Source organism: Onychostruthus taczanowskii, unplaced genomic scaffold, assembly GCF_017590055.1.
Source record: "Onychostruthus taczanowskii isolate IOZ18803 unplaced genomic scaffold, ASM1759005v1 scaffold6, whole genome shotgun sequence".
In the NCBI taxonomy this organism is placed as follows: domain Eukaryota; kingdom Metazoa; phylum Chordata; class Aves; order Passeriformes; family Passeridae; genus Onychostruthus; species Onychostruthus taczanowskii.
This window is the reverse complement of record NW_024503679.1, coordinates 18,103,463-18,117,285: the sequence shown is the minus strand read 5'-3', so window position 1 is coordinate 18,117,285 and position 13,823 is coordinate 18,103,463.

Genomic DNA, 13,823 nt, shown 5'->3' with positions numbered 1-13,823 from the left:
CACCTGCCCTGGTCTTTGTCTGTCCCGTGCACGCTGGGGTGAGAGCTGGTGAGGTGGGAACCCCACGAGAGGGCTCCAGGGACCCCCACTGAAAATGCTTCCCAAGCCTCTGCCAGATGGTTTATTGACTCCCACAAGGAGAAAAACCTTCCTTATTCCAGTTTTGTGAGCAAGCCCCCTGAAAGGCTGCCTCCTCTGACACGGATGGAGCTGAACTCCGACATGTCACTGCTCATCACTCTCCATGTGACTCGATGGAAACACGCTGCTGGAAACACGCGTGACCAGGAGCAAACCTGAGATGCCCTCTTCCTTGTGTGGCCTTTTGTTTTGCAAAACAAGCTCCTTGCACAGGGTTAGGGTTATTTTTCTCCACTTTCACAGATGCATCAAACCATTAATCACAGTATAACAGAAACAGGAGATGTTTGGTGCCCATCAGCTGAAGGAATGAAAGCATTTACCAGTCTTGCTTTCGCTCATGCTTGGATTTTCCTCACACCATTTAAGAGTATTAAAAAGCCAGGAAAATTTGTCAAATAAATGCAAGAAGGGAAGTAATTCTTATTTTTCACTGGAGATTGAAATGTCTTGACTCTGCTTCCATGTCCATCTCAGCCAGCAGAGGAAAACTCCAGGCTGGAGTTCAAATCCTGGCATTGTCTTATCAGCATCCAGGGCTGTTTATTGTGGTCCCCAAGTAGGCAAGGACACGCAGCCCAAGAGGCTGGGACAAACCTCGTCTGCAGGTCAGAGAGGAGGCTGGAGCACAGATTCACCCTCACGCACACAAACCCCACACATCCTGCAATTCTGCCAAATTTCATAAATGTGCTGTGACACAATGGTTACATCTGGGAGCTATTTCTGTAAAAAGCACGGCGCTGATGTGACCCTGTCTGCTCCAGAAACACGCTGGGCTGATGCACACAGCATCCACAGGCCACCCCAAAACACCCTCCTTAAAAGCAACTGAGGTTCCAGCTCAGTGTCACCAGAGCTGCACCCCCTTCCTGGTGAGGCTCCAGAGGGGCTCTGGTTCCAGAGGTGATGCTCTGGCTTAGCCTGATTGGGATGGGGAGTAAGATAAGCCTGGCCCAAATCCTGTATATCCCTTCCATTGCCTCCCTCCTTTGCTAAAGCAAGGCCTCATAAGAAGGGCAGACACGTGCCAGCAGACTGCAAAAGAAAAATGAATATATGAATATTTCTATAATAAATAATAGAAATGGATATATTCATTTTGTTAATAAACTTTGTGTGTTATTTTACATGAATGTAAATGAATATATTCACTTGCCAAGGAAGTCAGTGGGAATGGTGTGAGCTCATGAGATCAGACCATTAACAACTGCTTGATGCTGTTTCCAGGAAATCAGAGTGTTTGGACAGGAAAGGTGTTGAGCCATGAAAAATAAGGATTTTCTCACAAAGCTCATGCTCTGGGCAGTTCAGTCTGTCGATATGGGCAGTGTCCAGTAAGACAGGCAGAGGCAGGACCTGGGGTGTGGGAAAAGCAGAATCTACAGGTTCAGGGAGAGAAGCCAGCAGGGAGGGCAGTCAGCAGGATTTGTCCCCAGGGAGTCTGTAATTTGATTTCCCCTGCTCCCACCAGGCATGGCCAGCTCTGGCCCAGCTCAGTGACTAAATGAAGTGCTTATTTCTGAGCACTCTGCTCAGCACTTTCCCAGATCACAGGTGAGGAGCTCAGCACTTGAGGGACAGGTCTGTAGGAACCAACCCCTAATAAATGCAGCACAATCAGATGCTGGAGGCACAGACAGGGTGACAAGAGGTGACAGGCAGTGCCCCACGGGAGCCCCGGGCACAGTCCCAGCCTGAATCCAGAGCTGCCTCTGCTCTCCCCTCCCAGAAGGCCTTGGCATCCTCAGTGGGACACAGTAATTAAGCTGACACACAAGAACACAACCCTTCTTCAAAGGGCTGGCAGATTGTTTGGGGATTTCTCCTGTAGCTGCACGGCTGCACTCGGGGGCAATATGAATACTGGAAAAGAAAAAAGGGAGAGGAAGGAGCAAGCAGAAATGGGAATGGCAGAAAAGGGAAAGCACAGAGGAGTGGGATAGAGGCAGCATGCAGGAAAGATAAAACCAAGACAGGAGGAAAATATGTTGTGTTTGCACGAAGTGAAGCAGAGAAAGGACTGCCAGGGCTGGCAGATTGTTTGGGGATTTCTCCTGTAGCTGCACGGCTGCACTCGGGGGCAATATGAATACTGGAAAAGAAAAAAGGGAGAGGAAGGAGCAAGCAGAAATGGGAATGGCAGAAAAGGGAAAGCACAGAGGAGTGGGATAGAGGCAGCATGCAGGAAAGATAAAACCAAGACAAGAGGAAAATGTGTTTGCACGAAATGAAGCAGAGAAAGGACTGCAGGAGCACTCCCTGCCCTGCCCCTGTGCCAACAGAGGAACGCAGCTGGCACCACGCTGGGCTGGGCTGGACTCTGAAGCCTCCAAGAGGCTGTGCCAAGGGCTGGAACGTGCAGATCCCCAGCTGTCCTCCCCAGCACCCTGCCTGTGGAACAGAGGAGTGCCGTCGGGCAGGAGCAGCCCTTGCTGTGGCTGCTGCCAGCGCCCAGGGACAGCACACAGCCCGGGCAAGAGGCACCCACCCACTGCACTGCCCACAACGGGGCTGGAGGGAGTGACAGACCGCCAGGAGGGCAGGCAGGTGAGGAAAACACATCCACTCCCATCCGGGGATGGATCCACCCCCCCGGGAGCCACCAGTGTGCGCTGGGCTCACTGAATTAATCACATTCACCCACAGCTTTATGGCCATGGTTCGCTTTGTTTCCTCTACAACAAACACATTCCCAGAAAAACACAGAGAAGGAAAAAATCCTCTGAGGTAAGGAGCAATAGAGAGATAAGTCTGATTAGGAAGACAACTATTAATAGCAATTATGCTTTAATTACCGTGCCTAATCTTTTTGAAGCAGCAGTTTCTAGCATGTCCTCTACCAAACAAAGAACTTAACACTTCTGACTCCATGTTCCATGAGCTGTAGGTTGAAAATGTGTGGATGTACTTCCAGTAGATTCACTAGCAGCTGGATATAAAACGGCTTTGAGGATATTTACATCAACTGTGCCTGAGAGCAGATGCCGTGAGAAAGGCAGGAGCTGTTCTGTGTGGGCACAACGCTGCAGGAGGGCACAAACAGCCCCAACACTGCTCTTGTCTTGACGCCTGTTTCTCCAGGGCAAGGGAATTATGCTCCCAGGCTGCTGCCATGAAGCTCTGGGCATAAAAAAGGCACCGAGAAGGACACGAAATAGTCTAGACAGAGGGAAGCACTTCAATAGTGCTGGAAGGGAACAGGGCTGTGGCTCGTCTCCAGGGCAAGGGAATTATGCTCCCAGGCTGCTGCCATGAAGCTCTGGGCATAAAAAAGGCACCGAGAAGGACACGAAATAGTCTAGACAGAGGGAAGCACTGGAAGGGAACAGGGCTGTGGCTCAGAGCCATGGCTCAGGCAGGGCTGGTGCTCTGCTGCCCAGCAGTGCAGGCACAGAGCCCAGCCAAGGAAGATGTTCAGCTTCTCTGCACACTGACCCTCTCCAGGGGCAATGGGGTGCCTGGACAGAGCCCTCCCCAAGGGCCCCCCTCCCCTCATTCTGAACCAGCCAAGTCAAAAAACCCCAGGTCCATTGACCCCTGCGGGTCATGGGCAGGTGCAGAATGAACCTGGAATGGTTTGGGTCAGAAGGGACCTTAAAGATCTTCTAATTTCAATCCTCACTAATGTTTGCAGCAATTATTAAGCTTTAGCTGTCCTGTGGGTAGGTACTGAAGGTGAGGACTCACCTGTGGGATGAACACAACTGTATTGTGACTGCAACTAAATTGCTGTAAAATTCCCCATTGAGAAATCACATTTTCCTGCCTAATCTCATATGTTCAATACCACTTGGGAGACTTTTCCCCACCATCTTTGAGGTAAGTGTTTTTGAAAGCAAACTTTAGTAGTGTTAGTTACTGAAAAAATACAAAAGTATAGCAAAAGCAATTTGGCAAATCCTGCCTAATAGTACATGTCAAAGCACATGACAAAGGCTCCGGGAGGGAAGTGTGCAGGCAGCCAGATGGTGTGACTGCAACACTTCATCCCGGGGAAAACTGGGCTAAAAATGTAGATCACTGTAACAGAGACAGTCTTGAGGTGCAGGCTTAAGAGGCTGCATTAAAACCATCTGAGGATGACCTTTGTCAAGAGGTCCCCAAGAATAATTACTCCTCTCTGGGCACCTGCTGCTTGCTCCTCCCTTCATCCAGGCAGGTTCATGCCCTTGGTGGCTGTGTTGGCTGAAGACACCTGGAGCTCCTCACAGGACCCTGCACAGCCCTGCCTGCACACAGCCCTGCTGCACATCCTCACACACCCTGGCTACTGTGAACTGAAGGGTTTGTTATGAAATCACTCACTCTGGAGTAACTGAATTATCCAAGTTTCAGCTGAACCAATTAACTGATATAATACATGCCTCTTGCTCTCTTAGATGAGGAGAAGCATCTTGCTTTCTGCTCGTGTCTCACTGTGAAAGTGATTTTTTTTAAACACTTTAATCTAATTAACTTGTTGAGACTGAGAATCTGTTGAAGGCACTCAGGTGATGAGAATGGGATTGTTGCTGTGCGTGGTGCTAAGCAGGGAGAGAAATCCCAGAGGGGGTGAGGGGGCTTGGAAAAATGATGCTCTTAGGACACAGTTCAGAGTGCAGGAGGTCCCACTGGCTGGCCTGCTGTCCTGCTAAAACGCAGCTGGGAAGGGAAAGCAATCAGGAAGAAGCACTTTCAGAGGGCACTGGCTGTGGTCTCCTCCAGAGAGCAAAGCTAAATAAAGCTGAATAAAGGGGTGCATGTGACTGGGGCCTCAGAAATCCAGCTAAACCAGGGAAGCCAAGGATGCACGCTGATGTGTTCAGGCAGGCCCAGCCCTTCCCCATCCCAAACTCTCCCCCGTGGAAGCACAGTGGTTTCCCTGCTTTGCAGTGATGCAGCACAGAGGGAGTGCCCTGAGCACGGGCAGGTGTTCCACACTGGAGCTGGGCCGTGCCCAGCGTGCAGCGCGATGCTGCGGAGCTCTGCAGGAGCAGGGAGCACCGCCGGGAGCCCAGCGTGAGCCATCCCCACAGCAACGACCTTGCGCTGCTCCTTACAGGGAATCACAGCAGTGCAGGCGTGGCTGAGCTCCCTGCCATCCTTGGATCGTGGAGCAGGCAGGCCTGGAGGCAGCACCACGGGCAAAAGGGAAGGGGCTGTGCTGGCCCGCCAGGCCGGGTGATAAGGAACAGGGTCCAAAGTGCTAAAGAACACCTGTACTGAATGTAAATTGCCTTCCAGGGTTTCTGCCTAGAAATGAATCAGAGGGAAGCATCAGGGATTAATTCTGGTTGGCCCTTGCAATGTGACTATAAATGTTACACAGGATGAGGTATTATGAATGATACTGTAAATTAAATAAATAAAATAGGATGCAGATTAAGCTACACATTTGCCACTAATGTTTACAAACATGAACTGAATCTTCTAACCTACACACTTTGGCTGAGTTGAAAATAGGACAAAATAAAGACTTTCTTCTTTTCCTTTTTGTGGCATCTGAGCTCCTGTGGCTGCACAACACTGGTCAGACCAGATTGCCTGGAGCAGCCTGGCTGACACTGCTGCTGAGGACAAGCAGCCACTGATGGAGGCCAGCCCAGGGTTTTGGAGGACACACAAACACGTGTGATTCCTCTGAACACCCATGACAGAGATACGGACAATCTGAAGTGGCACTGAGGATCTAAGCCCACAAGCTTCCACCCCAGCCCACAGAATCATGGAATCATGGAATGGTTTGGGCAGGAAGGGACCTTAAAGCTCATCTCATTCCACCCCCTGCCATGGACAGGGACATCTTCCATGAGATGTGCCCTCAGAGGTGACTTCACTCCTGCTCAGTCCTGTCCCACCCAATGCCTTGCAGAGGGGGAAAGGAGAGGCATGAGGGGTGGTCACACCAAATGCAGATGGAATTTTTGCTCCCCTGGGATTTGGACACTCTGTGTGGACGCAGGGATGAGATGAGGGCATTGAGGGCATCTCAGCCTCTCAGCTGCTGCATAAGCAGATTAACTTTACGTGCAGCTGATCCATGGAGAAATGGATCGGCAGGAGTCCCTGACAGAGACAGATTTCTGCCCGACTCACATTCTGCTTGCTCACAGCAAACACGCTGCATGATGTTATTTACGTGACCTCTCTTCTCTTCTCCGACTTGCATCACTTCCCAACTCAACCTCCAGCCTGGGTCGCAGCCATCCCATTAAATCAGGCCCATCACTGAAGCAGCCCTGACAATCACTCCCCCTCCTGATCTCTCTGTTCCCACAGGAATGCTCTTGGATGCCAATCGCTGTCCTGTGGAAAAAGCATCTAGAAGGCAGAAAAGGAAACCAATTGCTGTGAAAAGCTCCATCACTGTGATCTGGTTGACAAGGCTGGGGTTGGTCACAGGGTGGACTCTGGTCTTGGAGGTCTTTTCCAAGTGGGGTTCTGTGACACTGTGCTGACCCGAGAGGGTCACTGTGCCCCTGTGCCCACCCAGCCTGCTCTCCCTCTCCCAGAGCCCCACAGGACAGCAGAGCTCCCAAGGACACCCCGGGATGAGGCAGCCTGGCTGCCTCCCAGCTATCTCCTTTCTCATTCCCATGCAGTGTGGCAGCTCCCTGTGGTAATGGATTGTCTTTGGTGCCCTCCTGACGCTCTGGAGGTTTGAGTCAGCTCCCCCTGAGCTGCCCGGCAGAGCAGCTCTGCCCAGGCTCATGGAAATTTACTGCGGCATTCCACAGAGCCACTCTGGGCTCGCACCATGGAAGTGGGAGCACAATTGACCCCCTTGTTCTGCACGTCTTGGCTCCGAGGCCTTAATTAGACTGAACATTAGAAAAAATCGAGTGACGGGACAGAAGCAATTTGGCACTTAGAGAATAACTAAAATTCTGTAGTGGGTGTGCGGCAGAGGACAAGGAGCAAAGGCAAGAAAGGGACGAACCACAGTCAGGGGGACAAGGAAATAGGAATTTTCTCTGGAATCATTGTTTAAGTGATTTGTAACCTAATTTAGCACATCAAGGCCTGTTCAGTTTTTGAGTGCCCTGGATGGACAGAGTACTCCAGGCCAGCTCTGACTTCCAAGGACACAAGAGCTTCCCTGGACTTAATGGAACCATTTGCTCTTGAAAACGTATCCCATTTCTGCCCTATGTCAGCTTTTCCTTAAGCTGGCTCGATATTCCTTTTGCCTTTGCAGGAGCATCTACACAACGTCTGCTTCCATTTCCTTTAAGGTTGGAGCCCAGGATTTTACTGCAGTGATTCGTGGCTAATGGACCTGGAAAGGACTTGGGAATTCACCCAGCCCACACTGAAGTACACAGCTGGTACACTGTCCTGCTGAGGAAGGACCCAGCACATCCAGGTGTTGTGGCTTCTGTGAGCCATGTCCCTGATGCACACCCAGCACTGGACTGGGAGAGAGCCCAGCATGTCCCAGCATGTCTCCTTTCATCCCTCCTGTGCCCTGCACAGGCTGTCTGAGCTCTCAGCATTCTCTGGAAGGTTCCCAGAGAAGTCCCAGGGAAGATGATTCCTGTTTTTGTGATGAGCATAATGGGAGTGGGGCTGGGCTCAGCTCCGTGCTGGAGAGCCCGTAAATATCCACTGTTCAATGGCTGCTGTTTCACTGACACCTAAATTGAATTAGAAATGCACACTTTATATATAATTGAAACCATGCTAATGCACAATGCACACAGAGAGCTCTCCTAGTTCTCAGCTCAATCTGCTGCTTTTCCTACACTGAAATGCCAATTCCTCCAGAGCAATAAAGGAAATCTGCCCAAATTGTGACCAGGAGTTTACTAATCAAATCCTGGGATTCTACTCTGAAGGCAGAAAAAGCCACAGGAGATTCCCAAGTAGGATAAAAAGTGCTTTTCAAACCAGGTGTTGCAATAATAATTTGTTTTCTTTTTTTTTCTTCTTAAAATATACTTGGGAATACAAAAGCACGCTCCAAGCTCATGTCAGGGTTTGACACACACACCAACTATTTCTGATGCTCAATTTGTGGCTTTCTTAGTCTACAAGAAAAAAACCCAAAAGCCACTTAGGCCTGGAATCATAACTGTGACCCAACCAGCAGGGACAAGCAGCACAAGGAATTGGGCTATTGAGACTGCGGATTCCTGCACTCACATTCCGAAACCATCATCACCTGCTTGCAACAAATTACTTGGCCTTTTAGAGCTCTTCCCGTGGAATTGCCATTCCCAATTGTCTCCTGGAGCAAGCGGTAAACAGCAGCAGCCATTTGTGTGTAAGCTGGGAAAAGCACAAGAATCAGCTGGGCTCCAGCACCACTGCTCACGGCCCAGTGAGCTCTCATTGAATCTCTCAATTCTTAATAAGCATTTGGCCTTAATTGCTGATTTTATCGTAGCCCAGCACTTATGCCATAATTGATGAACATTGTTTGCAGTGCAGTTTTATGGCTCTGCCTCGCTCCAGTGCCTGTGCAATTGGATCTGCCGTTCCCCACCATGGCACGGCGGTGCCTGGCACCATCTAGTGCTGGGATGGCCGGCTGGGGCACGGCACGGGCACCCCAGCCTCAGATCATGGAATCACAGCATATCCTGACGTGGAAGGGACCCCAAGGATCACTGAACCCAGCCCTAAATCACCTCTGCAGGAAGCAGCCAGTGTAGGTCAGAGCAGTGCTCAGCAACCAGAGTGAAAAATCCTCTCCCAGCTCCTGGTCAAACTGCCCTGGGTACAACACGGGGCCCCTGGGGGCAGGAATGTGGGGAGGGGGCCAGGCAGCTCTAGGCTGTAAAATTCAGAATGTTCTTGTCTCCTGCAGGCTTCCCGAGGACTCAGCAATGGAGCACTCTCCCAAGAGGAAAGGCTGACTGGGGGAAGTGCATTTCCCAGCCAGTCCCAGCCTGGCCCGAGCTCTGACCCCCCAAATATCCACCCCCTCCTCGTGGAAACATCTCACCCTGGAGGAGCAGAGTCCCTCAGCATGATGAGCTTTGACTGGTTACTTTAATGTGAGTTCGGGGATATTCAATTATTAACACAAAAACATCAGTTCCCAGCTGTGAATCCAGAGCACAACCAGGACAAGGACAAGGTGAGATTTTGTCCTGTGACACTGCACATGAACCTTTATACATTATGGCAAAACTGTTGGGGTTTTTGGTGGATGGAGCAGAAAATTCCCTGATGGAGCTGGGGATGCTTAAATGCCTTAAAATCTTGGCCTCAAGCTGTTATCAAATTTAGAATAGGCAGCAACATAAAACTGCCCCCATCCCTACCGGTTCAGAAAATAATTACTTTAGCAGCACTCACATTATCAAATTAAGGTTTTTTAAAAGATGTTTTGTGCAACCAATTCCCATTTATCAGAAAGTGCCTCAGAAGAATACCATGCACCAGACAGAAGATTTTTTAAATAAGGCACGTTTATTGGAGAATTATCTACTACCTGTTTGACCCATGAAATGTAGTTAACTTAGATCTACTGTAAGTGGCATCATGTGGCAGCTGGAGTCTTTATTACAAGTTTCAGCAACAAGAGTTGAGGAAGGGCTTCATTGTCCTGGGGAGAGTGAAAACACAGAGTCCCTGCCCTTGCAGTATCTGAGTGTGTATACTGTGGCCACAATCATCCGAGGAAAGTGAGGCCAGACATACATTTTTAAACATTTTCTTTACATTTCAAGGGCATGATCTGCAAATTGTATCATCCTGGACTCTCTCTAATCCCCCCAGATAAATCCAGTAACAATCAGCACCACACAGATATACTTGGAGTGACTTCCAGAGCAATCCCATACACTCCTGGAGGCAATGGCTGTATTTGTGTTGCCTAAAAAAGTGTTATAAAAATGCTTCCAACTAAGCTGTTCCAAGAATGTTATTGGCTGTAGTAAAGCCTCTGAAATCTGGCACAGCAACACCCCCTCAAGCTACAGAAGTCTTTTCTTTGTCCCAGGAAATCTCATGTATATTTAGCAGAGTTAAATTTAAATTATTATTTTCCTCCTCTGCTTGCGCTCCCCAGCAACAAAGCAACAGTAATTGAGGTGGATGTTTTGTGAAACCACAACACGAGACAGCAGAACCTCAACTCCCTGTGTTAAAACACTTGTCTGCACTCCGGCTGAGCTCCTTCCCAGCACACACAACCTTTCCTCCTAGGAGCAGGGAATCACCACAGCTTCCTGCCGCCCTCCAGGGCCACAGCTACCTCGTCTCCAGGGATATTCTTCTTTTTGCCCCACTTCTTGTTCCCCAGGCCACCTTCTTCAGCAGCTGCAGAGGACCTGGCTGCAGCTCTGCTCCTCTGCAGCTCATCCCTTCCCAGGGAAATCCACAGCAATGCCTTCCCCTTCCTGCAGCCACTCCTGCTGGAGGGAACAGGGGAATTTTGATCCCCCCACGCCCACTCTGGGCATTCCCAGCCCGGTTTGCATCCCCAGGAGCTCCGTGAGTCCTGAGCTGTCAGCTCCTCTCTGAATCTCAGACAAAACCATTCCCAGAGCAACATTCACTCTTCATTCCCTCACAGACGCTTCCCTGCAAGAATCACTCCAAAATCAATGCTTTGCCTTTTCAGTGATAATCCACAATAACCTATGGGAGCTCCTGCCAGCAGCTGTGGCTTTATCCTTGCTGGAAATGTCATTTGCAGTTACAGGAATTCCACCAGCCCCTCGGAGCTGCTACTAAAAATGAAAACAAACCTTCTTCTCTGGAATACTATTGAGAGAAAGCACCTTTTCCCAAAATGCCAGACTGCACTGAGCCTCCCCAGCTGCTTCCCAGGAACAGATGTGCTCCCTGCTCCCGGCCTGGGATGCAGCTTCAAGGCAATCACAATTCCCTGGACACAGGTCTGCTCTTTGGGCTGCCATTTGGTGAGCCAATCCCAGATGTTCCTGGGTTTGTTTTCATAAAGCAACATGTTCCAGGAGATTGATTCTGATACCTCACTCCAAAGCACTTATTCTCACAAAGATTTCCAACCCTCAGGTGCCCGTAAATAAACACAACCCCGTTTCAGCTCCAAACCCCAGCTCTGATTCCATTCAAGTCCTTCTCCAGCTGCTCAAATGCCACTTCAGAGATGGCAAACATTTCAGAGATACAGCAAACACTTTCCTGAGAAGCCAACAGGCCTCACCTGGCTTCTGCAGCCCAAGTTACACTTTATTAGAGATGGGAGAGGGATGCCCTCAGAGCACTGAGAGCCACTGGGTACTCATCAAAAGCGCTGAAATGGAAAGGAATTATTTTTACCATTGTTCCTGCAAGTGAGCACCCAAAGCGTTCCCAGACACAGCTCTGGGGTGAGGAGGTCCTGAACACTGGCACTTTAAGCATCGACCTCACCTGCGAGTGCAACAACCACATTCCAGTAAAACCCCTCCAATGCCATCCCCCTGCTAGAGCTGTTTTCCTACTTTAACCGGAGTTTTACAAATCTCCATGGAAATGCTGCTCATTTGGACAGTTGCTTGGCATACCAACAGATGGAGTATGTTAATCAGTTTTTAAGGATATGCTAAAAGTCTGGGCTAATTTGAGTTCTGTGTTCAGAATGTTTGTAAAAAAACACGAACTTGTAATGGATTTAAAAAAGGTTTATTCTGCTACAGTGGAAGGAAACTGAATCCTAGAATCTTTAATCAGAGGCTTTTAAAATCACCAATTTTCTGTAATGCTGACTAGATTATTAAATCAGACTGCCTTCTTATCTTTGAGTTAAATTATGCACAAAAAATAAATATGGCTAAATGTATCTTTCATTTTAAAACCTGCTCTGGATTCTGAAGGGACCAAAATACTTGGCTGGAACAACACCTCGGATTTTTTATTGCTTTAACTGATAAAAGTGCCATGGCAGTAACAATGCAACACTGGTTCTAAAAATACCACATGTGGGGCTCCTAAACTTTCCAACCTCACAGCAGGAAAAAAGAAAAAAAAAAAAAAAAGGAAGCAAATAATCAGCAATTCCTTTGCAAAGCGGAATGTCTGAAGGAGAAAATCAAATGTATGTGATGGATTTCATCAGCACAACCAAGGCAGGAGGATGCCCTGTCCTGGGCTGTAACAGTACAAGGGTTGAAGCAGCAGTTTTTGAAGTTCTTTTGCATGTTTTCTCTGCTGATAAGGGCTCTCATGGTCCTGCTTACACACCTCACCACCAGTCCTGAGCATTCTTCCTTGGAAAATGTTAACATCTTCCAGAACCACTGTAATTTTATATTATCAAACTTCTGCACATTTTTATGACACCCTGGTAATGCTAATAGAAAAGTCATTCAATTATATCAGTTTTTCTTCTCTGTGACATAGAAGAAAAGCCTATAAATGCTGGCTGGGTTACTTCTTGATTACATTAGTGGATATAAGAGTTTGCTGTTTTATCACTATTTTGTTAAATAACCTTTGTGTATATTAATCTGGTCAGCGGCAGACAAATGGAAAAGACACATGGAAAGATCTGGAAGGTTTTGATACAACATCAAATAAATTGTCTTCTTTGGATCCTTCACTTTCTCCATGACAAGCACAGGGATTTAGGCCGAGTTCTTGTCCTTGCCCTGTTTCAGGATGCAACACCTCGAGTGCCCGGGGAGTGATGTCCCCATTCACACCAGGTCGTGGGCAGAGCAGCCAAGGATCAGCCAAGATCTTGTCAGAGGCTGAGCTGGACATGCCATGGGATACATCATTCCAACACACAGTGTAAGGTTACAGCCAGGGAGAGGCAGCAGGAACACCTTTCCAGCCAGGAAAAGAACAGACTGGGACGGGATCACAGCGCGCGGAACACAGATAAAATTAAATGGCAAATTAATTGGAAAAAGAAAACTCCCCGGTATTGCTTCAGTTCCCAGATATGCAAAGGAAACCACAAAAAAATTGTGCAGGGGCAAGTTCTGACCTTGAACTCTGAGGATCTGGGAAATCAAACAAATTCCAACAGGAAGAGCTGAAATAGGAGAGGGGCCAGCACCTGAGCGCCACGTGGAGAGATTTTTGAGCTGACTCTTACACTTAGTATAAAACCAAAGTCTAGATTAAATAAAATAAACCCAGGTATGGTTCTGAGCTCAAATCTGTCACATTTATATTGTATTTCATTATTTAGACAAACATTTCCTGGCTCGCAGCGGCCAGGCTGGCACAGAGTAAGTGCAGCCAGAAGGAACAAGCTGAACAGGGCAGACTTAAACCCTGCAACCATCCAGCTTCACAAGGAGGAAAAATTTGCAGCGCTGGATTTGGAATGTGAATCTGCACTGCCATCTGCAGAGAGTAGGCTGGCAAGTTAATGGGCCATCAGCGTAGCAGCAATTAAATTGCCAAAGTGCAAATATCGGTATATAAAGTATGGAATCAGGTGGGATGGAGAAAGCTGTGACACCATTGTCACAGCTGACAGTTCTGCACAATGTATGCTGTGTCTCACGAAGGTATTTTATATTTTATTTCTTAAATATTGTTCTTTTTGCTCCTTTCAAGGAGAAAACTGATCCCCTTCTGTTTCTCCCACACCATTTGCAGCTGGAGGCACTGGGATTGTGCCCACAAGTGCACTGTGAACTTCTGCTGCCCGAGGTGCTTGGTCACAGCAGTTCAGAGAGCTGTTACTAAATCCCATCGCAGGGAGCAAAGCCAAGCCCAAAGTCTGTGTGGGTGAACACGTACACACTTCACATCGCTGGGAT